At 34.5% G+C, this 7,689-nt stretch overlaps 1 non-coding gene across 1 annotated transcript; it reads right to left on the bottom strand.

The window, feature by feature from the left end:
- Positions 1 to 1,432: 1,432 nt before the first annotated feature.
- Trnastop-uca (transfer RNA opal suppressor (anticodon UCA)) lies at positions 1,433 to 1,519 on the bottom strand. Its single transcript has one exon. It is a non-coding gene; the product is annotated as a tRNA-Sec (tRNA).
- Between the last annotated feature and the right edge of the window lie 6,170 nt (positions 1,520 to 7,689).

Genomic DNA, 7,689 nt, shown 5'->3' with positions numbered 1-7,689 from the left:
ATACTACACTTTGATCCCGGCCCGAAGGCCAAGAGATACGATTACTGTTGTAGATTACTTGACTGTTGCTCTAATCTTGAGTTTGTGCAACTTTACGGTCATGTTGACCTTCGATTGTCCTCAAGTATTTGGGTTGTTGTTTGGAAAAGAAAAGAGAAAACTTACTGGTTCTGTAAACATGTTCGTATTCTTTGAGTTAGTCTCAATGTTATGGTTATAGTTTCTTGTTTGTGCAAAAATTTACTAACAAATCGAAAGCCACATCCAATAAACACCGACAGGAAATTATATCCCTTCCATTGCCAACATTTTAAAATGTGTACACATTTGTTCTTTTTTTTTTTTGTCTACAATTAGCGGGTCGATCTTTATTAGAGTTGCAGCTACTTTTTCAACCAATTTGAGTAAAAGCTGACAAGAAAATGAAAAATTTCAAGCCCAGTGTAAATAAGCGTGTTATATATTCGTTATCATCGAGGTTATCCTTGAGGGGTACCAAATTGAGCTTTCGTTACATTTGAATATGTTATATAGAGTTCTTCATTTAGGGCACTTTTTACGTTTGGGTGTATACACTGTATAACACGTGCGTATGATTGTCTCTAATATAAATGGTTGTGTGTTTGATTATCATAAAGGGAATCGTGTGTGTGACATGTAATTTCTGAACCTACCTCTGCTTCTTCACAACGAACAATCTGGAAATTTCTCATCCTGGAGGGAGACTTGATACCTGTTTGACGAAGATTTATCACTCCAAGACGATGAATGTGTTTTATAGTTTTTTATTTCACTTTCCCCAGAGGTTCTGCAGAAGTGGAAGTGAAATCGCTTGTGTGGGCTCTTCTTTACACACGTCAGCGTTAGTCTCCCCCCTCCCCAGTTAAGAGGGGGAGACCACGGAAAAACGTCCGTCTTCTTCAAAGCTCAAATCTCCCAGATCTAGCCAACCACGTCACACATACGTAATTTGGTCAGCTGACCTTTGGTTCTGGTAAACGTGTCTACCTCCACGTTTACTCACCTCTCTCTCTCTCTCTCTCCCTCTCTTCTTCTCTATTCTCTTATAGAGACACAGAGAGAGAAAACAGAAAGAGTAAGAAAGCCAGAGAGGGGGGAGAGATGCTCGTTAACAAGTGCTTGTTAAGTCGGTCCTTTAAAAATTAATTTCAATCATATTTTCAAGAAACACAATTACTGGGCTGTTGTCACATTAATTATCATACACTCCTAAACCGTTATAGCCTTAAAGAATCAACCAAAAAATATCGTTATATACATAGGAATAAGTTATATTTAATATTGAATATATTCCACTTTAAGCATCCCAATAAGACTTTTTGATGACTATAATTTGTTGATTCATAAGGTTTTAAAAAATAACAAATTTTAATTTAAAAACATGTGTAGAAAATGAAAAATAAACCACTTCCGCCCGAAAGGTGGAATCGAACCACTCCGACGTAAATCAGCTACGGATTTGAAGTCTGCACCGCAGACCACGGCAGTTCATTCGGGCAATAACAATAAGTTGTTAAAAAAATTATACACCTAGGAATATGCTGCATTTAAGAAAGAATAGATTCCTCTTTCAGCATCCCGATAAGAATTTTTTTGAAGTAAATTTTGTTGATTCAGAGGTTTTTGTAAAAAAAATAAAAGATGACGAAGCTTAATGTATAGAATATAAATGAATGAATCACGAATCACACGGACGTCAATCATCTACATGTTTGAAGTCTGCACCGCAGACCACTACAGTTTATTCAGGCGGAAAACATCGGCCGTTAAAGAAATTATATACCTAGTAATATGCTCTAGTCAAGAATCTATATATAAATGATATAGCGTGTGTTATTTATTTTGTTTCTCGCACTTCCATATGAGTAACCGTATTTTAATTGTTATGGACTTTAATTTGTTGTAATAAATAATTTTACAAAGACTTTTTCATAAGTTTTGTTTTCGGTTATAGCTGAAGGCACTTCAGTAGTCTATTTCTTATAATTTTATAAAGAATTTTTATCTGGGTTACCTGCATAAATTTTTGCCCCACCAGAAAAGATAAAAATTCTTAACAATAATTAATTTTTTTTTATTTACTAAAATATGGTAATGAAAATAAACGGAATAGCAAGTAGCAAATGATGAAAGAGGTGAAGCAAAAAAATAAAGCAAAATTAATAAATGAAATTGAGAAGAAAAAAGGGTCTGCAAACTCTTTTGTCCCCCACAATTACATATAATTTTTCCATAAATTTTATTTTCGGTTTCAGTTCTAGCTGACGCACACTTGTCTTACGGGAAAATTTTTATTTGAAATTGCAATTTTATAACACAAAATCGATTGAACATTAACTCTTTAATAATATATACAAAATCTGCAATTAAAATATCATATTTAGGCGTGTTTTACGACCGGGTTGCGCCGGGCGTCCCTGCTAGCTTAGATAATTACTTTTGCAGTTTTAACAAAAGAGCTACAATAATATCAGAGCGTCTTCATTTACGCTGAACATCTACAGAATGCCAACATCAATATATTACATATGAATGAGTCCTCTGTGGAATTTCCATAGGTCCCGCTAGAGAATAGATTCCTCTTTTAGCATCTCAATAAGAAATGTTATTAACTAAATTTTGTTGATTCAGAGGTTTTTGTGATTAAAAAAATTACCAAGCTCAAGCTATAAAATATGAGATGATAATCACGTTCGCCCGAAAAGTGGAATCGAACCTCTTCGACGTCAATCGGCTACACGCTTTAAGCTTGCAAAGCAGATCACTGCAGTTCATTCATTCGCAGCAAACAGCGGTCGTTAAAATAACTATATACTTAGGAATATGATTGATATGAGTAAAAAGGGATTCCTCCTTTAGCATTCCAGTAAGAATTTTTATTAACTAAAGTTGATTCAGACATTTTGAAAATAAAATATTAAAAAAAAACGAAGTTCAATATATAGAGACCCTGTCGGTGGGGCATTAGAATACGCCGACTGCCCCCCACCTGCAGAGGGTAAAAGTCCCTCAATGGGGGTCCTGGATATGACCTTAAACTATATCCAGTGGTGAGGGCCCCACCTTGTGGGCTTTGGGGAGTGTGGAACCACCCTTTGATTACCATTGCTCCCAGGTCCACTCTGACACGGAGTGGTAGTACCGGTTAGGGTCCCAACTATGGGTTACATAGAAACCGACGTGAAAACAACAAATATATTCTATTAAAAAAATTTTCTTCAAAATCTTTGGATTCGGCATTAAATAACCCGAAAAGGGTTGATATGCCGTAAGACAAAAACAACCAACCAACCAACCATCAATCTGTAGAATATGAAAAAAATAAATCACTTCCGTCCTAAAGGCGGAATCGAACCACTCCGACGTCAATCATCTACATGTTGGAAGCCTACACTGCAGATTACTGTAGTTCATTCGGACAGCAAATATGTGTCGTTGAAGAAACTATATACTTTGTAATATGCTCCATTTAAAAAAGAATAGATTCCTCTTTTTGTAGCCCAATAAGAATTTTTGTTAACTAAATTTTGTTAATTAAAAGGCTTTGTGTATAAAAAATAAAATTACGAAGCTCAATTTATAGAATATGAAAAAAATAACTCACGTTCGCCCGAAAGGTGGAATCGAACCACTCTGACGTCAATCAGCTACAGGTTCGAAACCTGCACCGCAGACCACTGCAGTCCATCCGGGCGGAAAACATCCGTCGTAAAAGAAAATATATACCTAGGAATATGCTTCATTGAAGAAAAAATAAATTTCGTATTTTAGTATCCCAATAAGAATTTTTGTTAACTAAAATTTGTTGATTAATAAGTTTTTGAAATAAAAATTTAGACAAATGAATTAAAAAACATTATATGTTTAATAGAAAGAAAGTAATCACTTCCGCCTGAAAGGTGAAATCGACTCACTCCAACTTCAATCAGCTACAGGTTTAAAGGCTGCATCGTATACAACTGCAGTTGATCCGGCCAGCAAATATCGGCCGTTAAAGAAACTATATACCTAGGAATATGTTCTATTTAAGAATCTATATATAAATAGGATTGTGTATGTGTGTGTGACGCTTACACTCGATAAACTGTATTTTTATTGTTAATTACTTACACTTTTTGTAATAATACATTTTACCAAGAATTCTTCATAAGTTTAAGTTTCGGTTATAGCTGATAGTACTCCAATAATCTATACTTTATATATAATTTTATTAAGAAATCTTTATAAGTTTGGGTTTCGGTTATAACGGAAGGAACTCAAGTTATATATATATATATATATATATATATATATATATATATATATATATATAAAGTAAGTTATAAAATATATATGGCAATTAAGCTACACAGAATATTCTGCGGTTCATCCTCGCTAAGATTCGTAAGGTTTATGCGAAGAGATGTGATTGTCTCGCATTTTTATATACACACATTCTATTGAGATTTTAGTTAGTCAATCAGCTTTCTAGTTTCCACCGCTCCCTTCTGAATCAGCCTATGGGCAAGCACTTACAGGACTTTAATTTTTTTCATAAGTTTTAGTTTTCGTTTAAATTGAAGTTGATGCACTCTGGTCTTATATATATATATATATATATATCACAACTTTATAACATATACAACCGATTAACCTTTAACTCTTCAATAATATATACAAAATCTGCAAGAATTAACATATCAAATTCAGGCGTACTTTACGACCGGGTTACGCTGGGCGTCCCTCCTAGCTTAGATACATTCTTTTGCAGTTTTAACAAAAGAGTACAATAATATCCGAGCATCTCAATTTACATTGGACATCTATAGATTTCAGCATCAATATATTACATATGAATGTGTCCTCTGTGGAATTTCCACAGGTCCCGTTTGTGATAGATTCATCTTTTAGCATCCCAATAAGAATTTTTGTTAACTAAAATTCATTGATTCATAAGGTGTTTTATTTAAATTACAACCCATAATATATAGAATATGAAAAATATATCAATTATACCCCAAATGTGAAATCGAACTACTTCGACGTCAATTGGCTTATGGTTTGAATTGTGCACCGCAGACCCCTCAGTTCATCCGGGCAGCAACTAACGGTCGTAAAAGAAATTATATACCAAGGTATATGCTCTATTTCAGAATGAATAGATTCCTCTTCTCGCATCGCAGTAAAATGTTTTACTAAAGTTTTTATTTCATAGGTTTTTTTAATATAATTTCAAAATAATTAACATCGAAAGTATACTAAATATAAAAATATATCACTTTGGCTCGAAAGATGCAATCGAACTACACGGACGTAAATCACCTACGCAATTTATCTGGGTAGCAAAGAATGGGTGTCAAGGGTGTTATATACCTAGGAATATGTGCTATTTAAAAATGAATATATTTTTTTCTTTATAAATGTGTTACTACATATCAAGCCCTGAATGCCACTCGAGGGAAAGGATTAATGGGTGTACGGTAGTAAATAGGACAGTAGCGTTGTAATTGTTTGTGGTGAAAATATGGTTTAATAAGAACTGTTTTACGTTGGATTCGGAAACAGAAATATTGTAGTCAGCTTGAATGCAGACCTGCGGGACAGAGTTTCATAGTTCTAGGAAAAAAATTATCTTCATGGAATCCACGTTTAGGTTTAGGCACAGTTAGTGAATGGGGGAATATATCATGGCGGCAAAGATTGGGCGTTAAAAGAATTATATGTCCAGGAATATTCGTTATTTTTAAGTAGATAAATTCCTCTTTTAGCTACTTAATAAGAACTTTTGCCAGGTAAAATTATTTAATTCATATGAATACAAGTTTTTTAAATAGAAATAAAACAATCAATAAGAAAAGAAAAATAAACACGTTCGTCTACAGGTTTTTCACCTGCACCGTTGACTAGATCGGGCGTTATATAATTATATACCTTGGAATATGCGCATTTTTAAAAATTAATCAATTCTTCTTTTATAACGAAACGATGCGCTCTTATTGTAATAGTGCGCATATGGGCGTGTGAGAAAATCAGCAGTAGCCTACTATAGCTGACTAGTGAAAATATTTGCAGCAGCAGCCGTCTAAGCACATATGCAAAAAAAGTAAATGAGCACACGCTTACGTCATGGGAAGCATGTGGTCAAGAAAAGGAAGCATCGGACGGGCTTTGACTCGTGTGCGTCGAGAGAGAAAATGCGTCGCTTGCAAAAAAGCGGATAGGCAAGCGACGACAGAGAAACATACGTAAAAGAGCGTCTTGGCAGACACGTTCGAGTCCTGAGTGATATTTTGAAACAGAATGAAGTGAGTAGTTGGAAATTACTGGAATAAATGTTTTTTTATATACACCTAAAAAAAATTTGTTTGGTATTTTTCATGTCTTTCTTTCTTTGTTTTTTCCTCCAACAGTACCAGATAGCATATGGTTCTGAGAGGTTTGATATGTAGCGAAACGGTTAAAGTGTGAGGACTTATATCTATTTTGATTGCCAGATCAAAATTAAGAAAAAAAGAATTTAAAAAAAAAAAACGTTACCACGAAAAAGAAAGCGCAGTTGTAACTGAGTGACTTAATAATAAAGTAGGCCGAAAGTGGAGAATTTGAAAAAAGATTTTTAAAAGGGATATTGCACTTTCGGGAAGTATACTGTTCGCTTTTTTCTTATCATGTTTTCACTTCATGATTTTTCTCAAGCAGAAGTCAAAGTCGGATTCTCCACTTATCTAGGAAGGTTTTAAAGAAGCTGATCCGAAGGGCAGTGTTGTTATCCGTCAGACTCTCTGTCGGTTGGAAGCGCTCGTAGAAGAACATGTTCAGCTGGTTGATTAAACTTTTCGTATTTTGCCGAAAAAGCGTTGCCAGATTGCAAACCGAGTAGGGCCGCAATCAATAGGCCCCATTGTAATGGATAATAATCATCGTTATTCGACATGTTTGTTCAACATTTAAAGCACCGTCTGACCAGAAAATAGATGACGGATCGATCGATTGGCACTCTTCATGTTAGCTTTCATTATTATACTGTTGTTTTATATACCTGTCCTTTCTACTTTTGCGGCGATAATAGGTTGAATTTAAGTTTAAAATAAAAAAATCAATTATTATTGTGTAAACAGAAATATTTATTTCGAACGCGCCCCTGCCATATCAAAGAACCCGACTGTTGATTTTATATGTCGGGGCTTTCGACTTGTGTGGCAATAAAACTTCTCAAATGCACGTGTGATGTTAGACTGTGGAAGATGTTAACTTCGATCAAAATCTTTCTTTCATCAAATTATTGCGATTATCGATTACCAGTACTTATCGACGACATTTCGATGCAAGACCTATCTACGAACACTGCCAGTCATATACAGTGCCTGTGCGTAAATTTTCATAAAATAGACTCGACGAGTTTATAACGAATGAACTCACACACAAACACACATACGCAGAGAAAGTTTCTAATATTTAATAGTATATATATATATATATATATATATATATATATATATATATATATATATAATTATTTTTTGTACTATAATAATTAAATACCTACAGACACTAGTGTTTCATCCTTTCGGGAATCTTCAACGCCGGGTGTCACGATTAATACCAGTCGAACGAATCGAACCCCGCATCACGAGACATCTCTGGCTCGGTTTAGCGAAGACCTAATCCATTCGGCTACAATACATATAT

Source organism: Euprymna scolopes, chromosome 5 (assembly GCF_053919585.1).
Source record: "Euprymna scolopes isolate OS-2025 chromosome 5, ASM5391958v1, whole genome shotgun sequence".
In the NCBI taxonomy this organism is placed as follows: Eukaryota; Metazoa; Mollusca; class Cephalopoda; order Sepiida; family Sepiolidae; genus Euprymna; species Euprymna scolopes.
Note: the sequence above shows the minus strand (reverse complement) of the source record. Positions and strands in the feature narration are given on the sequence as shown.